The sequence below is a fragment of the Bos indicus genome, chromosome 5 (assembly GCF_029378745.1).
Source record: "Bos indicus isolate NIAB-ARS_2022 breed Sahiwal x Tharparkar chromosome 5, NIAB-ARS_B.indTharparkar_mat_pri_1.0, whole genome shotgun sequence".
NCBI lineage: Eukaryota > Metazoa > Chordata > Mammalia > Artiodactyla > Bovidae > Bos > Bos indicus.
The window spans coordinates 35,973,239-35,999,783 of NC_091764.1; the positions used below are offsets into that span (position 1 = coordinate 35,973,239).

Consider the following 26,545-nt stretch of genomic DNA (forward strand, 5'->3'; position numbering starts at 1 on the left):
CTACACAGTGTGTTGAAAAGCAGAGGCTTTGCCGACAAAGGTCCGTATAGTCAAGGCTATGGTCTTCACAGCAGTCACGTACATTTGTGAGAGCTGAACCATAAAGAAGGTGGAGCACCTAAGAATTATGTCTTCAAACTGTGGTGCTGGAGAAACTCCTGAGAGACCCTTGGACAGCAAGGAGATCAAACCAGTCAATCTTAAGGGAAATCAATTCTGAATATTCATTGGAAGACTGATGCTTGAGCTGAAGTTCCAATATTTTGGTCATCTAATGCAAACAGTCGACTCATTGGAAAAGTCCCTGATGCTGGGAAAGATTGAGGGCAGGAGGAGAAGAGGGCATCAGAGGATGAGAAGTCTGGATGGCATCACCAATGCAATGGACATGAACTTGGGCAAACTTTGGGCGATGGTGGGGAACAGGGAGGCCTGCTGTGCTGTAGTCCATGGGACCACAAAGAGTCAGATATGACTAGGCGACTGAACAACAACAGACAGTGGGCTGACAAAACTCTGCAGCCCCAAGGAGGGCACAGCCCACTTCAGATGTGCCAATGAGGAGAAGAAATGAGGAAGAAAATTCCACAGGATAGAGGCAAGGGGGCACAGAGCACAATGCACAAAAGAATTCCTTCCAGACAGCTGACTCGGGGAAGAATCAAAGATCTTCCCCTGCTCTGTGGGTTAGGAGCCTTCACAACACTTGTCCAACTGGACCACCCCTGATGAGTAATGGCTGTGTCTCCTTGTTTTACCTTTCCAAATGGAACTGTTCTTTTTGATGAACACTAGGGATGGACACTCGGAGAAGGCAATGGCACCCCACTCCAGTACTCTTGCCTGGAAAATCCCATGGACTGAGGAGCCTGGTAGGCTGCAGTCCATGGGGTCACGAAGAGTCGGACACAACTGAGCGACTTCACTCTCACTTTTCACTTTCATGCATTGGAGAAGGAAATGGCAACCCACTCCAGTGTTCTTGCCTGGAGAATCCCAGGGACAGGGGAGCCTGGTGGGCTGCCGTCTATGGGGTTGCACAGAGTCGGACACGACTGAAGTGACTTAGCAGCAGCAGCAGCAGCAGCAGGGATGGACACTAAGTACATAGTCACAAGTCTATGACAATCTGCATCTGACAAGTTGTAGAGCACATACATTATCTAGATCCCACATACATTATCTATACGTGGGAAACTGGGAGAGGATGAAAATTTGGTTACCAGAAAAAGCAGGCAAAGGTGAAAATACTAATGTTCAGCAATATGCACATTCCCTTTTCTTGGACACATAGAAAAACTACATTTCCCAGTGTCCCTTGCAGTTAGGTATGATCAGATAGTTGAGTTCTAGCTAATGGAATGTGGGCAGAAGTGAGGTAGTCTAATTCTAGGCATAGTCCACATAGCATCCGGCAGAGGCCTCCAAAGGCCTAGAATAAAGGTAGAAAACAACAGCCCACAGGCCAAATATTGCTGTCTATTTTTTCAACATATTTTTATTTAAATTAACTTTTTAAAAACAAAAATCATTAGAAGAGTGGCGTTTTTGCCTTTTATATTTGATTTAATAGAAGACAGATGGGGTCTCTTGTCAGCTTCATTTGAACATATTTTGGTTGAAATATAAGGAAAAGTGGACCCCATACAGCCAGGCAGTTGGAAAAGAAATTTCATGAACCTTCTGAAAGTGTTTCAGGTACCCCAAGAGTCCTCAGACCATACTTTGAGAAAGAAAGAAAGAAAGATAGTGCTAAGTCGTGTCTGACTCTTGTGACGCTGTGGACTGTAGCCTGCCAGGCTGCTCTGTCCATGGGATTCTCCAGGCAAGAATACTGGAGTGGGTTGCCATTTCCTTCTCCAGAGGATCTTCCTGACCCAGGAATCGAGCCCAGGTCTCCAGCACTGCAGGAAGATTCTTTACCAACTGAGCTAAGCAGGAAGTCCCAATACTTTGAGAGCCAGTGCAATAAACTGTACTTTCTCAGTTAAGGACTATATTGAATCAGTTTTAGAAAGGGTGATTCCTGCTATGGGCAAGACATTTTAAAGAAATTGCAAAGAGTGGCAGTGGGGAAGGAAACTTGTATTCTCCCATTAACTCAATTTAAATGATATCAATTTTCAACTTAAGTTCATAAATTGCTCTTAGCTAGCCAAGATTACATATTAATTATTTTTCCAAATTTACTTTTTCAAACTAAGAAGAGAAAGCAACAGGTCATACAAATGTTTACATTTTACAGTGGCTTTATAGATTATAAAGCCTCTTTCTGCATCCACCTGATGTCATTTATCTCTTAGAAGCTGCTTTATATAGGAGGAAACCTTGGAGCAGAGAGGGGACTTGCCAAGACTGCCATCAGTAACCAGGCTTCCTTGTGAATAGCAATGTGCTCATAGGACAATTCTGCTCTGGCTCTAATGAAAAAAACATCTCTCTTTCAAAAGCTGGCTTTCCAACCTAGGAACAGGGGACTCTTTATTTATTTTCACTTTTCCAAATGCAAGATATAGCAAATATAAGAGACATGAACTTGACATTTCATTTGACACAGCATGTATTATGGCTGCAGGAAGAGCAGACTGAAAAATACAAAGCAAAAAAAACCAGAATTCTATCTGTTTTATAATTAAGGAACAGTCCGGGTAGTGGTAGTAGTAAAGAACCCACCTACCAATGCAGGAGACTTAGGAGACTCAGGTTCCATCCCTGGGTTGGGAAGTTCCCCTGGAGGAGGCCATGGCCACCCACTCCAGTATTCTTGCCTGGCGAATCCAACAGACAGAAAAGCCTCACGTGCTATGGTCAATAGGGTCTCAAAGAGTTAGACATGACTGAAGTGACTTAGCATGCACAGAGTGAATCATTAAATGAATAATGAAATAATTGAACTTGTAAGAATTCTTTTCTAGTGCCCATACTTTTGGAATTCCCACTCTCTGTCATCCAGGGGACACACCTACCATGTTTTGAGACAGCAGGAGAAGCAGTGGAAATGAAATCATGGTCCCAGATTCCCGATGCAACAGTGCACTCTTTAGAAGTTGCAGATACCTGGTTAGCTCAACATTTTATGGAACGATCATGATGTGGTTCCCGCAGATTGCCTGGTCATCAACCACAATATTCCAGGCCCCAAAGCTACTGCATTCCACTTGTTTCACTTCAAAGCTCTTCTTGCCCATGTTGTCCATGGCGCCACGGGGGGTGTCCACATCCATCACTGCTGCCACATTGGAACCACGCCCTCTGTAGTCCTCACTGCCTTTTTTTGTTCAACCATGAAGGAAATTTAAAAAAAAAAAACAAAAAACCCTGCTTCATTGACTACACTAAAGCCTTTGACAGTGTGGATCACAAAAAACTAGAAAATTCTTAAAGAGATGGGACTACCAGACCACCTTACCTGCTTCCTGAGAAATCTGTATGCAGATCAAGAAGCAACATGTAGAATCAGACATGGAACAATGGACTGGCTCAAAATTGGGAAAGGAGTATATCAAAGCTGTATGTTGTCACCCTGCTTATTTAACTTATATGCAGAGTACATCGTGTGAAATGCCAGGATGCATGAAGCACTAGCTGGAATCAGGATTGCTGTGAGAAATATCAACAACCTTAGATATGTACCTGATACAAATTTAATGGCAGAAAGTGAAAAGAAATGAAAGAGCCTCTTGACAAAAGTGAAAGAGGAGAGTGAAAAGCTGGGTTAAAACTCAACATTCAAAAAACAAAGATCATGGCATCCAGTCCCATCACTTCACGACAAATAGATGGGTAAAAAGTGGAATCAGTGACAGATTTAATTTTCTTGGTCTCCGTAATCACTGTGGATGGTGACTAAGCCACAAAAGTAAAAGATGCGTGGACCTTGGAAGAAAAGCTATGACAAACCTACACAGCATATTAAAAAGCAGAGACATCACTTTGCTGATGAAAGTCTGTATCATCAAAGTAGTCATGTATGGATGTTGAGAGTTGGTCAATAAAGGAGGCTGAGTGCTGAAAAAATGATGCTTTCGAACTGTGGTGCGGGAGATCTTGAAAATACTTTGGACAGCAAGGATATAAAACCCAGTCAATCCTAAAGGAAATCAACACTGAACATTTATTGGAAGGACTGATGCTGAGACAGAAACTCCAATACTTTGGTCATCTGATGAGAAGAGCCAGCTCACTGAAAAAGACCCTGATGCTAGGAAAGATTGAGGGCAGGAGGAGAAGGAGGCGACAAAGGATGACATAGTTGGATAGCACTACTGACTCAATGAACATGAGTTTGAGCAAAGTCAGTGACATAGTGAAGGACAGGAAAGCCCGGTGTGCTGCAGTCCATGTGGGCGCAGAGTCAGATGCAACTTAGTGAACAACAACAAATGAGCTGAAATGGCTTTACATTTTAAAATTATTTTTGAAAATAAGAGTAATAATATTCCACAATGTTCAGAATTATATGAAATTTAAATTCCAGTGTGCAGGTGGTGCAGTGGTAAAAGAATCCACCTCCCAATGCAGGGGGCACAAGAGACATGAGTTCAGTTCCTGGGTTGGGAACATCCCCTGGAGAAGAGAATGGCAACCTACTCCAATAGTCTTGCCTGGAAAAATCCACTCACAGAGAAGCCTGGTGGGATAGAGTCCATGGGGTCACAAAGAGTCAGACAACATTGAGCGCACACATGGCAATGGTCATAAGCAAAGTTTCAGTGGAACACATTCACATTCATTTCTGTCTTGTTTAATGCCCACTTTTATATTATAGCAGAGTTGAATCTGTAACAGAGACCATGTGTGGTATCGTCAGTTCAAACCCATTGGCTGTCTCAGTGTATTCTACATTGCAGTGATGCAGTTATAAACAGCGATCTATATCACTGTACTGTAACTTTTTTTTTGTTGTTTAACTAACTGCATATTCATCAGGTCAGAACTGATGGACTTCATATGGTGCGTGTTTAAGGCTTAGTGGAGTGTGGATTATTTTGTTATCAAATTAGGTGCCAAAGCATTGTGTATTTTCCCAATGACATTTTAGTTGGGTAGACAAAGTAATCCCCACTCCCATACCCCAGATGTGAAGTGAAAGTCATTCAGTTGTGTCCAACTCTTTGCGACCCCATGAACTATAAAGCCCATGGAATTCTCCAGGCCAGAATACTGGAGTGGGTAGCCTTTCCCTTCTCCAGGGGATCTTCCCAATCCAGGGATCCAACCCAGGTCTCCCACATTGCAAGCAGATTCTTTATCAGCTGAGCCATAAGGGAAGCCCAAGAATACTGGAATGGGTAGCCTATCCCTTCTCCAGTGGATCTTCCTGACCCAGGAATCGAACCAGGGTATCCTACTTTGCAGGCAAATTCTTTACCAACTGAGCTGCCAGGAAAGTCAAACCCTGGATATCCATACTCTAATCCCTGGAACGTATGAATTTGTTATTTACATGTAAAAGGAACTTTGCAGACATAAAGTAAAAATATTAAGGAAAAAAAAAGGACTTTGCAGATGCAACTAATTTAAGTGTCTTGCAATAGGTAATTTAAAATTTAATCTCTATTCAAGACTTTATTTATAAATGTTTAGATTAACAGCATTTTGTACATCAAATCAAGGGCACAACAGTGTGAATAAATCCTGTCAGAAAAATAAGACTCTTTGTAAATAAGGGAACTGCATGTCTATAAGCCAGTCTTGAGTTGCTTGACTGATACCTTGTAACTTTTTTTCTTTTGTTTTTGCAAATATATACACACATCAGCAAGTCAGGGTCCCTGGGGGAATCCCTTGGGATGCAACAGTGTAAGCAAAATAGATCGCTGTTAATGTTTTTTTAACAGAATGCACCAAACTGCTCTAGGATTCCCATTATAAAAAGCAGAAATCACTTGCATTTCTATACAACAATGAAATTGTTGCATTTCTATTTTTCTAACAATGAAAAATCAGAAAGAGAAATTAAGGAATCAATCCCATTCACCATTGCAACAAAAAGAATATCTAGGAATAAACTTACCTAAAGAGACAAAAGAACTGTACACAGAAAATTATGACACTAATGTAAGAAATCAAAGTTGACATAAACAGATGGAGAGATATTCTATGTTCCTGGGTGCTGCTGCTGCTGGGTAGGAGAATCAATATTGTGAAAATGACTATACTACCAAATGCAATCTACAGATTCAACACAATCCCTGTCAAATTACCAATGGCATTTTTCACAGAACTAGAACAAAAATTTCACAATTCATATGGACACACAAAAGACCTAGAATAACCAAGCAGTCTTGAGAAAGAAAAATGGAGAAAGAGGAATCAACCTTTCTGATTTCAGATTATACTACAAAGCTACAGTAACCAAGACAGTGATGTACTGGCACACAAAAACAGAAATATAGACCGATGGAACAAGACAGAAAACCCAGAAATAAACCCATGCACCTATGGGTACCTTATTTTTGACAAAGGAGGCAAGAATATACAACGGGGCAAAGACAGCCTTTTCAATAAATGGTGCTGGGAAAACTGGACAGCTGCATGTAAAGGAATGAAATTAGGACACTTCCTAACACCATACACAAAGATAAACACAAAATGGATTAAACACCTAAATGGAAGACCAGAAACTATGAAACAGAGGAAAACATAGGTAGACACTCGATGACATAAATTAAAGCAAGACCCTCTGTTACCCACCTCCTAGAGTAATGGAAGTAAAAACAAAAGTAAACGAGTGGGACCTGATTAAACTTAAAAGCTTTTGCACAGCAAAGGAAACTATAAACAAGGTGAAAAGATGATCCTCGTAGTGGGAGAAAATAATAGCAAATGAAACAACTGACAAAGGATTAATTTCCAAAATATACAAACAGCTCGTACAACTCAATGCCAGAAAAACAAACTCAACCAAAAAGTGGGAAAAAGACCTAAACAGACACTTCTCCAAAGAAGACATACAGATGGCTAACAAACACATGAAAAGATGCTCAACATCGCTCATTATTAGAGAAATGCAAATCAAAACCACAATGAGATTATCACCTCACACTGGTCAGAATGGCCATCATCAAAAAGTCTACAAGCAATTTAAATGCTGGGAAGAGTGTGGAGAAAAGGGAGCACTCTTGTACTGTTTGTGGGAATGTAAATTGATACAGCCACTATGGAAGATGGTATGGAGATTCCTTAAAAAACTAGGAATAAAACCACCATATGACCCAGGAATTCCATCCTAGGCATATACCCTGAGGAAACCAAAATTGAAAAAGACACATGTATCCCACTGTTCATGGCAACACTATTTATGATAGCTAGAACATGGAACCAATCTAGATGTCCATTGACAGATGAATGGATAAAGAAGTTGTGGTACATATACACAACGGAATATTCAGTTCAGTTCAGTTCATTGCTCAGTTGTGTCTGATTCTTTGTGACCCCATGAATTCCAGCATGCCAGGCCTCCCTGTCCATCACCAACTCCCGGAGTTCACTCAGACTCACATCCATCGAGTCAGTGATGCCATCCAGCCATCTCATCCTCTGTCGTCCCCTTCTCCTCCTGCCCCCAATCCCTCCCAGCATCAGAGTCTTTTCCAATGAGTCAACTCTTCTCATGAGGTGGCCAAAGTACTTGGAGTTTCAGCTTCAGCATCATTCCCTTCAAAGAAATCCCAGGGCTGATCTTCAGAATGGACTGGTTGGATCTCCTTGCAGTCCAAGGGACTCTCAAGAGTCTTCTCCAACACCACAGTTCAAAAGCATCAATTCTTCGGTGCTCAGCCATAAAAAGGAATGCATTTGAGTCAGTTCTAATGAGGTGGATGAACCTAGAATCTATTATACAGAGAGAAGTCAGAAAGAGAAAGATAAATATGTATTCTAACATATATATATGGAATCTACAAAAATGGTACTGAAGAATTTATTTTCAGGGCAGCAATGGAGAAACAGACATGGAGAATAGATTTACGGACATGGGGAGAGGGGAGGAGAGGGCGAGATGTATGGAAAGAGTAACATTTGTAAAATATGTAAAATAGATAGCCAATGGGAATTTGCTGTATGGCTCAGGAAACTCAAACAGGGGCTCTGTATCAACCTAGAAGGGTGGGATGGGAAGGCAGATGGGAGGGAGGTTCAAAAGGGAGTGGATATATGTATACCTATGGCTGATTCATGTTGAGGTTTGACAGAAAACAATAAAATTCTGTAAAACAATTATCCTTCAATAAAAAAAAATTTTTTAAGAAAGCTAAAGGCAAAGATAGAAATGAGTCTACAAATTAATCAAATCTTATTTTCCGCACACCCCAAGTTTGGGTTTTATTTAACATTAACTCTACAATATCACCCTATTACTCTATGCATGTTTGCAACCCAGAAAGATGTATTTTTTACTTTGGTGTCTGTTAAAATGGATTTTAAATATATAACTTAAATACTGCAGCTGAGCTAAGTGCATTATATGCTGAGGTTTACTTGTCCTATTTCAAACAACTTCTCAATTCCCAGCCTGAAACATGAAGTCAATTAGAAATCCATGAACAGAAGTGGAGAACTTGTTAAAATATAAGTTTATTGTCTTAAGAAATAAGATTGCTTCCTTTCAATACAGTATTCTCTCAGTGGCCAAATCACCTAGTACAAAGTAATAACTTACTTTGTATCAATATAAACACTGAAACACCATTAGAAACACTTTCCTTTTTACAAAACAATTTATGCTGATTTTATGATGTAAAATAGCCTCTAATACTAAGAACACAAAAAGTATCTTAAATTATTTCCCTGAAGTGTTAAAAATGCACAGTTTAAAATCCCTTAATGAAAGACCTTTAGTAGTTCTGGCTGTCTGGTTCAGAATCTCATTATTCCAAACAGACACTGAGACCATTATTATCCTAGTGGTTCTAAGGTAATCACAATGGCCCTTATTAAAGGGGAGGAAAGATAGTCAATCAGAGGAGAAAATGGAATGATGGAAGTAAATGTTGGAGTAATGTAATTACTGGCTGAGGCCACAAGCCAAAACTCCTCTAGAGGCTGTGAAGGTCTGCCTGCAATGCAGGAGACCCTGGATTGCAGGTCAAGGGTCTTTTGCAATCTTGCAATGCAGGTTCAATCCCTGGATCAGGAAGATCCCCTGGAGAAGGGAATGGCAACCCACTCCAGTATTCTTGCCTGGAGAATCCCACGAACAGAGGAGCCTGGTGAGCTACAGTCTATGGGGTTGCAAAGATTTGGACACAACTGAAGCAATTTAGCATGCATGCATACAGAGGCTGCGAGAGGCAGAGAACTGGATTGTCCCATAGAACCTCTGTAAGGAACATAGACTTTGATTTTAGCCAGTTCGACTCACTTTGAATTTTTAATCTCCAGAACTGTAAAAGAATAAATTGTGTTGTGTTAAGTCACTAAGTTTGTGGTGTTACAGCAGCAATAGGAAGCTGATATTGTGTGTCTTGATATTACCAGAGTACACACTGAAATATTCCCAACTGACAGGAAAATATTGTCCAGAACAATTAGAAAGTTTAAAAACAAAATACCTTAACACAGTAGAGTTCCTTCACAAAAGTAAAGAAAAAATAATTAGGTTGCAACCTAAATAAATTTTCCAATGGCTCATTTGTTAGCCAAGCAAGAAAGCTGTTTACTTATGTTGAGTTAATTAGATTGTGTTTGATTATGGCTGAAAAAAAATGCATCCAGAAAAAAATAATTCAAAGCTATTACCCTTTTGATGAGAACAATTGCTCAAAAAGTTAAGGATGATGGAAACTGAAGGAAAGTTACAGAGCTCTAAATAGCCTGGAGTTAAAACTCCCCTCTGGGTCCTCCCCACCATTGTATACAAAACAAAGAACTCTCTCACCCGAAGGAAAAAAAAGGACATTAAGGTTGATTACATCCAACTCCCAGCAGGTCCCAGCCTCTGGCCTATCTCCAGAATTCCTTGCCCCAGCCGTTTAAGAGATAATTAACCCAAACAACCTTGGAGAAGAACAGACCCCCTTAAGACAGTAGATTTCCATGCCTATATGTACTTACTCTTTTCTTGGGTTAGTGCAGCAGCTCACTAATCTGACTGCTGCCTCTTCCTGCCTCATTAAAGGTGATCTGTTCCTGTAAAGTGCCGGTCTCATTTTTCCAAACCTTGCCTTCTCTACCCTTAACCCTACAGAAACAACATCAAGAGTTGACAAAAACATTAATAATAACGTAGATGATTTTCAGTGGTTTGTTCTTGATCTTTGATAAGTGAATACTACCTGTGCTACCAGCTGCTCATTGGATGTTGAGTTTTAAGCTACTGAATCATCTGAGTAGAAATACAGGTGAGTATCTTTCCAGAGAAGTTGAGAAAATAATAATTCAATACAACATGAAGTGGAATCTTCTAAGATGTATTACAACTGATGATGGTAAAAATCTGTGTGGATCAGAAAAAGGTTCTGTGCACAAATGAACAAAAATAGTGAAAAAATATTTAAAGCCTATGGCTGTTAATTGTCTTATTTATGAGCAAAGTCTTTGCAGAAAGTATTTGAATCTATTATGTGTTGTTGGAACATAAGTATCAACAACATATCCCATTTGCTTTCATGGATTTATCCATGATCACTTCCATACATTTCTGTCAGGAATAGAAACTGGATTTCTTACATTTCCCTACTACATGGTAGTTTAGCAGTGGATGGATGGTTTAGTAGCTTTAATATTTTACTGTCAAATTAAACAGATTCAAAACTGAAATTTTCCTGAATAAGAAAAGCAGTGCTCAGCCACTATTGTCAAAAACTAAATTACTTTGGAAATCCACTTTTTCCACAGAATTGATAATGTTTACTGAATTCAACCTAGAATTTGAAGGCAAAATACCACTTAGGTATGAAACACATACACTATGAAGTCATTTCCATAACACCCTAATGTTTGAGCCACAAGTAATGTCAAGCTGCTTTATATACTTTCTGTACTGTAAATTTAAAACAAAAAACCAAATCTCCACTCCCACACAAATTTGCAGTGATATACTTTTCCAGCTCAGACTCCTGTAGCAGCAATATTTTAGACATAGCAATGCAAGTACAAAAATTTCCTTATTTCAAAATCCATACAGTTGATTTAAGGAGCTTCCTTCTAATCTTCATCAGAAGTGATTAGTTTGCAATGTAATGACAAGTTAAAAGGCAAGAGAAGAATCTAATAGAATCCTAAATCTACGTCTTAAGATATGAATATGGCCAATTAAAATCATACACTCATGGACTGATATCGGTATTGGCAGAACTTATCATGTGAAAAGATGAAATATGAAAAAATATCTTAATACAGAGCAGCATTACTCTACTCTGCAACCATTTTGATTATAAGGAAAGTAATTTTAAGCCTCAATTAAGCAAAATTATATCCCTCAACAAAATAATCCAATTTTTCTCACTGGGAGGCTTGTATTACAAAGAAATATACTTAGTTATTATATTTTTGAATTTTATCAGAACAGTATTTGCTGAAATTTATTTTCTCTCTTGTTCAGTAAATACCTATATAATATATTTGATTTTTCCTCTTGACTGGCAAGGCTTAAAATATTTACTGTCTGGCCCTTCAAAGAAAATGTTTTTTACTTTGATATAGAAGAGGTTGAGCTATCCGATACCAGGAGACTAGAATGCTAATCGCTAGATGGTGAGCTGATCGCTCAACACTCAGTTGGACTGCTGAATAAGAAATTAATTTTCATTGTGGTAAGCCACCAAGGTTTGTGGGTTGTTTGTTGCAACAACCAGTGCTACTTACCGTGACTAAAACAACCTTTTAATTATGATTGAAATTCACATTTAAGGAAACCTCAGAAACCATGAGAATTTCCAGGAAATACTAAGTCACTTTGGGAAAAAGCTATAGATGCATTATCTTAGCAAAGTATTAAATCAGCACAGGGAATTCATCTTTCATTAAGTCAGCCAACATTGTTCAAGGCACTGTGAGGAAGGTTATATGCAAGGTTGATTTGATATTTCTCTGTGAATTATAAATTCCCACTTATTTTTGAACTGAGTAATCTAATGCATTTAAATCAGTTGATCATTAGAAGCCAAATGTAATCATTTGTTCAATGGAAATCTTCACTTAGATGAAGAAAGAACATGCTTTTTTGCTCTTCTAAATGAGGAATTTCTCATCCCTTGGAGTGATGCTAAACTTTTCCTTGCTTGCAAACTAGACAAGAATACATTGTGAGGTCTGAATAGGACATTACTTTGAGATACCCCCAGAGAGAGCACTGGGCAAACTTCTGTAATAAAATGCAGCCACCAAATTGTCAATATTTTGTCCAATTGCATGGAGAACTAGGGAAAGCAAATCACTGAGGAAAGAATTTTTTTTTTCCATTTGGCATTGTGAAGTGAACAATTACCTGAGGTGATAAGTATTTCACTTTCTGATTCAGAATAGAGTCAGGTCCATAAAATTAAATCATATAAGCAAAGCTCAATGTTTCTTTTAAAACCACATATTTTAAAACTATTTTCTAGATGTGTTTAATATGACTATGTATCCTAGGTCTCATCCTGATAATTCTAATGAATTTTCCCCCAAATGTTCCTAAGTATGAGAATCCATTGGGCAAGTGTTTTTTAGTATGTCTGTTTTGGTACCCAGAAACGGATTCATTAGGTCAAGTGAAAGTCTAAGAGTCTGTACTTTCACAAATTCACCTTGGAGGTTAAAGTGGATGTTGCATAATATGAATTGGGTTCACTCAGCCTGCATTTTGCCTTCTTCGACTCTTACAGCTAGAGTTCTGGAGCAAACTATTTGACTATTTAAAATGAACTTGCCGAAAATTTGGAAGGTGAAAGCAAAGTGGAAGACATCTTTCTACCCTTTTTCGGGTACCCTATTTCTGCCCTCAAGCATGGTTATAGTCATGAGTTTTCTCGGGTAATATTTCATTTTCTGTTACCCAGTTTTCTGTGTGTTAAACAGTGGCAGTTTCTGAGGTAATAGTGGGGTCCCTTTTCTCTGGCACAGTTCCAGTGTTGACTTACAGTTCTAGAATGTTACTGGAGGCCCAAACAGGAAAGTATCTGTTTGTATAACATCTAACTATTTTGTAGGCATCTAATTCTCTGCCTCATGTCAGTTCCTGCTTGAAATACCCTGAGCTGTTTCTGTTTCTTAAACTCAACTGTGACTAATAAAGAATATGACATCAATGTTAACACCATGCAGCAGTGAGTTCTAGAGCAGTACAATTGTTTCTATCTCTTAGAAACATTCTTTTCTCACTGTACAGGGATGTGCTTCTGAGAAGATTCATTAATGGCACCAAGATGACCTTGAGATCCTGGGTTGACATTTGGGCAGCAAGTATGCTAGCCTGCTGATTCCCTACACCACCTCCCTTCCCAGCACACACCTCAGAGCATCAAGGATCATAGTAAACCTTTTTACCACTGCTTCCAGGTGTAGAGAAGACCATTAGGCAGAAACCACAGACCCGTACTAGAAGAACTGAAAACTTGATAGATATGGGAAGGCCATCCAAGTATAAACTTCTTAAGGGCAGATAATTTTGACTGTTTTTTTTAAATGTTATAATCATCACACCTAGAACAGTGCCTGACAGTCAATTATAATTACATAAAGCATTTTATTAACTGATGAACCGTCAGTAAAGATTTCTTGAACAATGAATTAGTATGTTATGCCTCGTGTAGTCACTCATGTCCAACTCTTTCCCACCCCAGGGACCATAGCCCACCAGGCACCGGTCCACTCCATGGACTCTGTCCATGGGGAGTCTCTAGCTACCAGAGAAGCACAAGAATACTGGAATGGGTAGCCTATCCCCCCTCCAGGGAATCTTCTCGACCCAGGAATCAAACCAGGATCTCCTGATTTGGATTCTTTACCAGGGAAGCCCAATGAACTAAAAGGTGTATAGTATACACCTATATATAGTATAGTACTAAAGTATAGTACTTTACTTTAGTATAGTATAGTACTAAAAGGTGTTACTACTTCTTATCAAGGTAAAAATTCCAGAGCCTTGTCTTTCTTCAAGGCTTGGATGGTATATTAGGGCTTAAAAAAAAAAAAGGAACGTTCAGGGTATAGAAACAAGCATTGGATATAAGTAGCCTGGAATTTTATTTACCAACCTAAATCTCTGAGTACTATGATTTCCACCTCTTTGCCTTGCCCACTGGGCTGGCCACTCTGAGATCCTATGTTGTGTTTCAAAGCCACTCTGAGTTAGTATTGGTCACAGACTGTCCCTCAAGTTATGTCCTAGAAATGACTCTGGTACCTTCTATTGGAACCAAGCCTAGCTTTGCATGGTTTTAATTTTCTAAGCCCCTTACAACTAAGTAAGTGAAGTGGGTATTGAAGTGAAAGCTGGTCTTAGTAACAGGAACAAAATCTAAATTATCAAAATCAGCATGCACATTTAGTGTCAAGTTACTATTAGGTAACCTAAAATTAAGGCCCAGAACACTAGGCTAGTGCATAAATCCCTTTTGGCGAAGATCAAGATTATCCCAAGAAACTTTCATATGGCTGAGGATTGGTGGTGGACATTGAAATATAAGAGCTAAGATAAGAAGTAGGTTATACAAGTTGATATAAACTCTGCTGCAGAAAATTTTATTTTATTCATTTATATCAGTCCCATTTGCTGACCTTTATCATCAAACATGAATTCCCAGGTTTGAATAGAGGGGAGCTCTGAGACAAGAATACCCAAGCAATATTTTGTCTTGCCAAATGATTTGAATCTTTCTGTTGGGATTCCCTCACTCCCATTATCATTTCTGTATTTACTCTTTAAAACCATGGTCCAATGTGAAAAAAAAAAAAAAAAACCCTTCAGCCCAGCTGAGCTGTATTGGCATTTAAAAAATGACCTATGATTGTAAGATAGATAAAATTAAACATGAAGAAAATATAAACCACATGTAAACTATACATTTCCCTGAGAAAAAACTCCCTTCTAGCCTTCATAAGGCCTGATATATTTTCACCTAACTTGGCTTCCAGCTCTCTTTGATTCATTCTTATTTCCATGAAACAGAATGCACCTGTCCTCAGATATGCTGATAAATTTCCCCATTTTCTTACTTTGGCAACAAATCTTCTATTCTGGTGAATATTAAAGTTGCTCTTATACAACTCAGTCTTTCTAAGGTTTGGCTTCCCTGATGGCTTGGTGGATAAAGAATTCACACGTTATGCAGGAGACACAAGAGATGTGGGTTTGATCCCTGGTTGGGAAGATCCCCTGGAGAAGGGCATAGCAACCCACTACAGTATTCTTGCCTGGAAAATCCCTTGAATTGAGGAGCCCAGCAGGCTACAGTCCAAAGGGTGGTAAAGAGTCAGACACATTGAGTGAGTATGCGCAATGCATGACAGTCTTTCTAAACTGCTTAGCACACATCAAAACAAAAGGCTAGACTTAATTTTTGTGATTCAGTTTCCAACCACTGCTTGAACTTACCAATCAGTGTTTGAATAGCAAACATTTGTTGGAATCCTTACAGGTATCAAGCTTTATGCAAGGTTCTAAGCATATGATCATGAGTGGCCACTGCCTTTCCCATCAAAAAGCTGTCTGTGGTACCATGGATAGAGCCACAAAATCAACTAAAAGGCAAGGCATGATATGACTTGAATTGGGAACTGAATTATCAAAATAATTACCAAATATGGCAGGTTTTGCAAAAATTAAGGTTTAAGATCAGAAGTAAAGAATTAGAGAGTGAACTTACGGTTGCCAGAAGGAAGGATTTGGGGAAGGGATAGCCAGGGAGTTTGGGATGGACAGGTATACACTGCTATATTTAAACAGAATAACCAAAAATGACCTACTGTATAGCACAGGAATTCTGCTCAGTGTTATGTGGAAGCTTGGATGGGAGGGAGTTTGGGGGAGAATTGATACTTGTACACGTATGGCTGAGTTCTTTTGCTGTCCAGCTGAAACTATAACAACATTGTTAATCAGTTATATTCCAATACAAAATAAAAAAGTTTTTAAAAAAATGAAGGTTGAGATTCTTCTCATAGAACAGAGCATTGGATATAGCAAATAGCCATTGTGACATTTAAATTGCAGCAGGACTGGACTGTAATATCTGAGATAGAGCTGTTTTCTAAATCAGATGACACCAGTTTTGAAAGTGGTTCTTTGGTTGTCCAAAAAAAAAGAGTTGATTTAAAGGTTTATATGACTTTGGTCATCTTTCTATTGTTTTATTTTAAATTACACACAAAAATTTCTTTTCTTTGGACAAGGGATAATTAACATATAGTCATAATTTTGACAGTGTTATATCAATATTTTTAAACTTAATATTAAAAATCCAGGGTCACAGTGACTTTAGATAATTTGCATTTAAGTTTTTTATAATCTCTTTGATTTCAAATGAGTAACCTATCAGTAAAACACTGGACTATAGGTATGCAAAGTATTTGGAACTTAAATTTTAATAACAAATAGGTTCTACTGACCTATTCTTTCCAAATCTCTAGAGATCAGGAATGAAGAATGCAGTCAACTTGCAAGTTTTTATTAAATATTCTCTGTACTGTTTAGTGTTTTTGTTAGGGGAAGCCCACTGATTGAAACTGCCCACCCTGGCCAGGCACCATAGTAAGCATTTGCATGAGTTGTTTTATGACAGGAGATCCTGGTAAGGAATATGGAACTAATAAGCCACCACCAACCGGAAGAGTTCAGGAAAGGTCGAAAGGGGACACCGCATGTCCATCCACTTCCCAGAATCCCTCTCACTAGCATCCATCTTGGCTGAGCGATGCGTGCACCACCAGGAAAGACTCTGAATTAGAATGATTGGTCAAAGACCACCCGGAAACTAATCCCATCACCATAAAACCCGACATTGCGAGCCATGTGGCAGAGCTGTTCTCCTGGGTTCCCTTACCTTACTGCTCTCCACCTGGGTGCCCTTTCCCAATAAAATCTCTTGCTTTGTGAGCACACGTGTCTCCTCGGACAATTCATTTCCGAGTGTTAGACAAGAGCCCAGTTTCCGGCCCTGGAAGGAGTCCTCCTTCCTGCAACATTTTTATTTTCAACAATAGACATATTTTCATTAAATATGTTTTTTCATATATTATATATATTTTCATTTCATTAAAAAGTTTATTTAAAAATAATTCTTACAAACTTTCCTCACTTGGGTGCTAAATATTTCCTCTCAGTTTCTCTAACCATGAAACCATTTCACTTGTATTTGGCAAGACAAAGGTGAAGAGTTTTGTTACAAGTCATTGTGAGAATGCATACAACTGTTTAAATGTTTTTGAAACTTTTAAATTTGCTGTCAACACTTACATGGCATCAATGAATAATCCTGGGAATTTTTGAATACTGTTTCCTCATTTTCCTTATGAGATTCAGAAAAGAGAACTGACGTACATAGGAGGATATACTTCCTTAGTTTATGACAATGGGAATATAACCCAAAATGTTAAGACACTTTTATAATAACACAGCTGTCTCTTTAATTAGTTATGAAATAAACACAGGTATCTTTTGAAACAAAAGTTGTAAGTAAAAAATTCCTTATATCCCAGAAGTATAAATAGATCTGTGATAAAAATGATACAAAATCTCAATGTTCTACTTTAGGATATACTAAGAAAATTTTGTTTAACATCAGTGTTGGACTTGAGTGATAAACAAGGTAGCATCTAATCTTAAGTCAACATAATACCCTAATAATATATTACAGTTTTTTTCAATCCATAAGCATTTAAAATTAATTTTTATGTTAGTTTCTGCTGTACAGCAAAGTGAATCAGCTATACATGCCCATCTTTTTTGGATTTCCTCCCCATTTAGGTCACCAAAGAGCACTGAGTAGGGTTCTCTATGCTACACAGTAGGTTCTTACTTTTTTACCTATTTTATACCAAGCAGTGTGTAAATGTCAATCCCAATCTCCCAGTTCATCCCACCCCCTCCCACCCTGGTATCCACTCATCCATTCTCTGCATCTGTGTCTTTATTTCTGCTTTGCAAATAAGTTCATCTGTATTGATTTCCTAGATTCTACATATAAGCAATATATTATGATATTCATTTTCTGACTTACTTCACTCTATACGACAGTCTCTAGATCCATCCACATTTCTTCAAATTCTACTATTTTATTCCTTTTTATGGTTTATGGCAGCAAAAACAAGACTGGGAGCTGACTGTGACTCAGATCATGAAGTCCTTATTGCAAAATTCAGGCTTAAATTGAAGAAAGTAGGGAAAAACACTAGACCATTCAGGTATGACCCAAATCAAATCCTTTATGATTATACAGTGGAAGTGAGAAATAGATTCAAGGGATTATATCTGATAGAGAGAGTGCCTGAAGAACTATGGAGAGAGGTTCGTGACATTGTACAGGAGGCAGTGATCAAGACCATCCCCAAGAAAAAGAAATACAAAAAGGCAAAATGGTTGTCTGAGGAGGCCTTACAAATAGCTGAGAAAAGAAGAGAAGCTAAAGGCAAAGGAGAAAAGGAAAAATATACTCATTTGAATGCAGATTTCCGAAGAATAGCAAGGAGAGATAAGAAAGCCTTCCTCAGGGATCAATGTAAAGAAACAGAGGAAAACAATAGAATTGGAAAGACTAGAGATCTCTTCAAGAACATTAGAGATACCAAGGGAACATTTCTGCAAGGATGGACGCAATAAGGACAGAAATGGTATGGACATAACAGAAGCAGAAGATATTAAGAAGAGATGGCAAGAATACACAGAAGAATTACACAAAAAAGATCTTCCTGACCCAGATAACCACGATGGTGTGATCACTCACCTAGAGCCAGACATCCCAGAATCTGAAGTCAAGTGGGCCTTAGAAAGCATCACTACAAACAAAACTAGTGGAGGTGATGGAATTCCAGTTGAGCTATTTCAAATCCTGAAAGATGATGCTGTGAAAGTGCTGCACTCAATATGCCAGCAAATTTGGAAAACTCAGCAGTGGCCACAGGACTGGAAAAGGTCAGTTTTCATTCCAATCCCAAAGAAAGGCAATGCCAAAGAATGCTCAAACTATCGCACAATTGCACTCATCTCACATGCTAGTAAAGTAATGCTCAAAATTCTCCAATCCAGGCTTCAACAGTATATGAGCTGTGAACTTCCAGATATTCAAGCTGAATTTAGAAAAGGCAGACAAACCAGAGATCAAATTGCCAACATCCAGTGGATCATTGAGAAAAACATCTCCTTTTGCTTTATTGACTACACCGAAGCCTTTGACTGTGTGGATCACAACAGTGGAAAATTCTTAAAGGGAGGGGAATGACAAAGCACCTGACCTGCCTCCTGAGAAATCTGTATGCAGGTCAAGAAGCAACATTTAGAACTGGACATGGAACAACAGACTGGTTCCACATCGGGAAAGGAGTACCTCAAGGCTGTGTATTGTCACCCTGCCCCTGCTTATTTAACTTATATGCAGAGTACATCGTGCAAAATGCTGAACTGGATGAAGCACAAATTGGAATCAAGATTGCTGGGAGAAATATAAGTAACCTCAGATACACAGATGACACCACCCTTATGGCAGAAAGTGAAGAAGAACCAAAGAGCCTCTTGATGAAAGTGAAAGAAGAGTGTGAAAAAGTTGGCTTAAAACTCAACATTCAAAAAACTAAGATCATGGCATCCAGTCCCATCACTTCATGGCAAATAAATGAGGAAACAATGGAAACAGTGACAGACTTTATTTTTTGGGGCTCCAAAATCAATGCAGATGGTGACTGCAGCCATGAAGTTAAAAGATGCTTGCTCCTTGGAAGAAAAGCTATGAGCAACCTAGACAGCATATTAAAAAGCAGAGACATTATTCTACCAGCAAAGGTCCATCTAGTCAAAACTAGTTTTTTCAGTAGTCATGTATGGATGTGAGAGCTGGACTATAAAGAAAGCTGAGCACCAAAGAATTGATGTTTTTGAACTGTGGTGTTGGAGAAGACTCTTGAGAGTCCCTTGCACTGCAAGGAGATCCAACCAGTCAATCCTAAAGGAAATCAGTCCTGAATATTGGAAGTACTCATGCTGAAGTTGAAACTCCAGTACATTGGCTAACTGATGCAAAGTACCAACTCATTGGAAAAGACCTTGATGCTGGGAAAGATTGAAGGCAGGAGGAGAAGGGGACGACAGAGGATGAGATGGTTGGATGGCATCACCGACTTGATGCACATGAGTTTGAGTAGGCTCGGGAGTTGGTGATGTGCTGGGGACCTGCCCCAGCTGATCCAGGGTATTCGAAGGAGAGACGGCCTAGGCGACTATTTATATGCTAATTAGAGATATAGAGAACAATAGAATGAGGATAGCTCAGTAGGAAAATTCAGTGGAGAAAAGAAGCTGAGTAGCTTGGTTTACGCGGGAGACCAATAAAACTTCAAGACAAGAAGTTTGCACCACTTACGTAGGCCGCAGGCGCCCTCTCGAATAGCGGAAGGTGCCTCACCCTAGACACCTTCTCGAGTGGGTCTTAGAAGCCCAGGCATAATTAATAAGCGTGGTGGGTTCCGCGCTCCAGATGGAGACTCAGCTGGAAGTTAAAGGGAAGAATGACATGGGGAGACCAAGCATTGGTGAACAAGGCCCGTAGCTTTATTTTTAACAGGGGCTTTTATACCCTAAGTTACCCATAGAGGATAATAGGGGATGCAAAGTCAGCAGTCTTTGATTCTTATCAAAAACCAAGGTTTCTTTCCTGCAAATTTATCGTATACAAATGGTTTAAGTGATTTACATCATCTTCTGGCCAGAAGGCCTACTAACATTTTATGACTCTTGACAAGGACTTATCAACAAAGACTTATTTTCTCTAAGAGTAATTATTTTAAGGTTTGGCACCATCTTCCAAAGATAAAATTGCATTCCTATAGGGCGGATGTGTAATGGGTTTACAACAAGGAAAATAATTTATTACCTTAAGGGTCTAAAGTTACTAACACCAAGGCCACTACTTATTTTTTTCTATATACCAACTATTAATTAATACACATTCAAGGATACAATTCAGGGGATGTGAAAACTTGGCAACAAGCATTGACTCATCAATGAAATCCTTTACTAGTTTATTCTGACAGTTTTTAACTCTCTGAGAGGCTCTAAGCTATTTGAATATCTTAAGCTTCCCGTGCCTCTGGAGGCTAGGAGACTGTAAACAATCGTATGCATAGCTGCAGGAGTCCGGGTAAACTTGTCAGGCGAGTTAGAGAGCCATCTGAGGGGCTTGGATTTAAACACTCCTAATTGCCCAGGAACTTTATTAATTGGAGCTGTAAGTTAACTCTTTGACAGAGAGAGAGAGAGAGATGGTGGTAGGGGACAGCCCCCAGTAAAGTCAGAGGTGAGAGCACAAAGCAATAAAGTAGGCAGACTCTGGTTTTTTGGGGGAAAATGCTCGAGAATATCCGGGTGGACTCCTGAGGCTCGATCCCGCCTTTGCGTATGCCGAGCCTCCTTCCTCATGACCTTTGTCATGAGTGGAATGCCTCACCGGCTCCCCGCAGTGATGGACAGGGAAGCCTGGTGTGTTGCAGTCCATGGGGTTACAAAGAGTGGGACACTCCTGACAGACTGAACTGAACTCAAGTGTACCACATCTTTATCCACTCTTCCCTTGATGGGCATTACAAGGTTTGGCTCTTGTAAATAGTGCTGTGATGAACACTGCTGCTGCTGCTGCTGCTAAGTTGATTCAGTCGTGTCCGACTCTGTGCGACCCCATAAATGGCAGCCCACCAGGCTCCCCAGTCCCTGGGATTCTCCAGGCAAGAACACTGGAGTGGGTTGCCATTTCCTTCTCCAATACATGAAAGTGAAAACTGATAGGGAAGTCGCTCAGTCGTGTCTGACTCTTAGTGACCCCATGGACTGCAGCCTACCAGGCTCCTCCGTCCATTGGATTTTCCAGGCAAGAGTACTGGAGTGGGTTGCCATTGTACATAAGTCTTTTTGAATTATGGTATTCTCAAGGTATATGCCTAATAGTGGGATTGCTGGATCATATGGTAGTTCTATTTTTAGTGTTTTGAGGAACCTCCATACTGTTCTCCATAGTGGCTATATCAATTTACATTCCCACTGATAGGGTAAGAGGGTTCTGTCTTCTTTATACCCTCTCCAGAATTTATTGTTTGTAGATTTTTTGATGATGCCCATTCTGACTGGTGTGAGGAGGTTGCAGTTTTGATTGGCACTTCTCTAATAATTAAGGATATTGAGTATCTTTTCATGTGTTTATTGGCCATCTGTATGTCTTCTTTGGAGAAATGTCTATTTAGGTCTTCCACCCATTTTTTGATTGGGTTGTTCATTTTGCTATTGAGCTGCATGAGCCATTTGTATATTTTGGAGATTAATCCTTTGTCAGTTGCTTCATTAGCAAATATTTTCTCTCATTGTGAGGGTTGTCTTTTCATCTAGTTTATAATTACCTTTGCTGTGCAACAGCTCCTGTTTCTCTAGGTCCCATTTGCTTATTTTCTTTTCAATTTCATTACTTCAGGAGGTGGGTCAAAATAGATCTTGCTGTGATTTATGTCAAAGAGTGTTCTGCCTATGTTTTCCTCTAAGTTTTATAGTATCTAGCCTTACATTTAGGTCTTCAATCCATTTTGAGTTTATTTTTGTGTATGGTATTAGGGAGTATTCTAATTTCATTCTTTTACATGTAGCTCTCTGGTTTTCCCAGCACCATGTATTGAAGAGGCTGCCTTTTCTCCATTGTATATTCTTGCCTCCTTTGTCATAGATTAAGTGACCACAGTTGTGTGGGTTTATCTCTGGGCTTTCCACCCTGTTTATTTCTGTTTTTTGCACCAGCACCATACTGTGTTAATAATCGTAACTTTGTAGTATAGTGTGAGGCCAGGGAGCATGATTCTTCCAGCTCCATTTTTCTTTCCCAAGATATCTTTAGCTCTTCAGGGCCTTTTGTGTTTCCTAACAAATAACAAAACTTTTTGTTCTAATTCTGTGAAAAATGCCCTTGGTAATTTGACAGGATTTGCATTTAATTATTTAAAGTAATATAGTCATTTCACAAAATCTATTTTTTTAATCCAGTACATAAGTATGTTTTAAATATTCCTGCTTGCAGAGCACTATCTTACTTTACAGAGAAAATGGTTGGGGGAGTTGGAGAGGATTAAATGAAAGTAAAGGACATCGTGTTTTTATTTAAATAAAATCTTCAATATAGAAGTAGGGGAGTGGGGAAGCCCCATGAACAAATTAACTTTCTTGCCAATTAAAAAAAAACAATTTTGTTATTTGCTAAGATATAGTGAAAGACAAAGAACTCCCTAACTTCTCTCTTTTCCGTGCATCCTAGGTTCCATTCCAAGTATAAATATTATACCCCAGTCTTAAAAGAGTTCCAGAATCTTATCTCCTCTTACTACCTCTCCCATTAGGTATCAGTAGCAAAGATCTGGACTCCATTTTTGGATGTCTGACTACTTACCCTTCCCTCTTGCCCTTCTTCCCCAGGTGTTCTCCCTCTGGCACCAGGGGAGAGGCAAACCATGTGTGGGAGCCCACATTTCAGCCCCCTCTGTCTAGCCTAAAGCAATGTCCTTTTCCTGATCTAAGCCATTTTTGGACCATCTCGGGACGCCTACTCAGTTCTCTCCACAAACCTTGTTATATAAGCAATAAACTTTTCCATGCCCCCTCTTAATGTCTGTTGGTGGGGTGAGGGGGTGGGCTGATAATCATGGCTGACATCTGAAATCAGTTTTGGACAGAGGTACAGCCAATGGAGTGACCACAACATAACCCTTGTTTAAGCTACCACGACCTCTTGCCTCAAGTATTGCAATAACCTATATTTTTGGCCTCCCAACCTCAGCTCTTATCCAATTTTTGTCAATTTTTTTGTCTATTTTTTGTCTATTTTTTTACCATTAACCAGGGTAATGGGCTTCTCTCATGGCTCAGATGGTAAAGAATCTGCCTCCAACACAGGAAACTCCAGTTTGATCCCTGGATCGGGAAGATCCCCTGGGGGAGGGCATGGCAACCCACTCCAGTATTTTCAGTTCAGTTCAGTTCAATTCAGTTGCTCAGTTGTATCTGACTCTTTGCGACTCCATTGGCTGCAGAACATGGAGCTTCCCTGTGCATCACCAACTCCCAGAGCTTGCTCAAACTAATGCCCATCAAGTCGGTGATGCCATCCACCATCTCATCCTCTGTCCTCCCCTTCTCCTCCTGCCTTCAATCTTCTCCAGCTTCAGGGTCTTTCCCAATGAGTCAGCTCTTTGCATCAGGTGGCCAAAGTATTGGAGTTTCAGCTTCAGCATGAGTACTTCCAATGAATATTCAGGACTGATTTCCTTTAGGATTGACTGGTTGGATCTCCTTGCAGTCCAAAGGCCTCTCAAGAGTCTTCTCCAGCAACCACAGTTCAAAAGCATCAATTCTTCGGTGCTCAGCTTTCTTTATAGTCCAGCTCTCACATCCATACATGACTACTGGAAAAACTGTAGCTTTGACTAGATGGACCTTTGTTGGTAAAGTAATGTCTCTGCTTTTTAATATGCTGTCTAGGTTGCTCATACCTTTTGTTACAGGAGCAAGCATCTTTTAATTTCATGTCTGCAATCACCATCTGCAGTGATTTTGGACACACACACACACAAAATAATAATAAATAAAGTCTCTCACTGTTTCCACTGTTTCCCCATCTATTTGCCATGAAATGATGAGGCTGGATGCCATGATCTTAGTTTTTTGAATGTTGAGTTTTAAGCCAACTTTTTCACTCTCCTCTTTCACTTTCCTCAAGAGGCTTTTTAGTTCTTCTTCACTTTCTGTCATAAGGGTGGTGTCATCTGAATATCTGAGGTTATTGATATTTCTCCCAGCAATTTTGATTCCAACTTGTGCTTCATTGAGCCCAGCATTTTGCATGATGTAATATGAATATAAGTTAAATTAGCAGGGTGACAATATACAGCCTTGACATACTCCTTTCCCAATTTGAAATCAGTCCATTGTTCCATGTCCAGTTCTAACTGTTGCTTCTTGACCCGCATACAGATTTCTTAGGAGGCAAGTAAGGTGGTCTGTTATTCCCATCTCTTGAAGACTTTTCCACAGCTGCGATCAACACAGTCAAAGGCTTTGGCATAGTCAATAAAGCAAAAGGAGATGTTTTTCTGGAAGTCTCTTGCTTTTTTGTTGATCTAGTGGATGTTGGCAGTTTGATCTCTTGTTCCTCTGCCTTTTTAAAATCCAGCTTGAAGTTCACAGTTCATATATTGTTGAAGCCTGGCTTGGAGAATTTTGAGTGTTACTTTGCTAGTGTTTGAGATGAGTGCAAAGAATGTTCACACCACCTCACAATTGCACTCTGGTTCCTCTGCCTCTTCTAAATCCAACTTCAATATCTGGAAGTTCCTGGTCTTATTCTGAGCATAATTTTTGCTATGCAAGAATTTCAATTGACCTACCACCTCTGCAGGGAATGTAAGGCTACAATCTTCAACTGAGAGCCATGAGCTGTGTTTACATTCAGTAGATGGGAAAGGAGAATCCTGGGATGAGTTGGTCCTCTCTTACATCAAGCACTGCGGTAATTAACTAGAATTATTATTCTACCAGTTGTTTTCCGAATGCTCCTATACTTTGTTTAGATTTCTACCCTGCAATTTTCACATGGAGGGGCTTGCAGGATGCTATTTGAGAAGCTGCAGGTCGTCTCAACTGTTTTCTTTTCATCCTATTGAGTTGACTCCACATGTCAGTCCTTTGAAGTTAGTGGGAGCCCTGTGTTTGCATCCCTTCCAAAGATACGCAGTCTTACTGAAAGCTCATGGGAAAGGGTATGCATTGACTCTTCTTCCAAGCAAGATGGTTTCCACAGAAAACTGCATGAAGTAAGGGTCTCACAGGAACTTCAAGTTTTTACAGTTTAATCTTCCACATATTTCTTTTTGTTAAATCATAATTTAAGAAATAGATTTCAAATCATTTTTAAATGCAAGACTCAAGTATGTGTGATGTGCTGACTAATAGGCCCCATGGAGATATGGTATTATTGCACTTTAAACTTGTGCAATCCTGACACTGGATGTGAAATAAAAGCCTGGCTTTCTATCACCCTGCATTTGAATTAGTGACTTTTAATTCAATTTTTCATACTTTAGCTTTGCCTTTATTTGTAACTCTCTTTGTGACACTTAGCATCCTATGTCTTTATACTTTTACATCTACCATTTTTTATCATGCTATGTCTGGTATTGCAAGCTGGTCTTCCCCAGACTGTAAGCTGCTTGAAGGCAAAGAAGATATTTTTGTGTCATCTCCTTAACAGTAGGCTATATCCTTCACCAATCGAAAATTTCTCTACATGGTGTAAGTCAGCACCCAGGGTTTCTTGGCCTCCATCCCAATTTTCTCTCTATTGAGAAATAGTCACTATAAACACAATAATAATCTTTACTCAACCCCAGA

The 26,545-nt window shown here is 39.3% G+C and overlaps 1 pseudogene; it reads right to left on the reverse strand.

The window, feature by feature from the left end:
* Positions 1-2,911: 2,911 nt before the first annotated feature.
* LOC109558385 (E3 ubiquitin-protein ligase RBX1 pseudogene) overlaps positions 2,912-26,545 on the reverse strand; it is a 77,983-nt pseudogene continuing 54,349 nt past the window's right edge.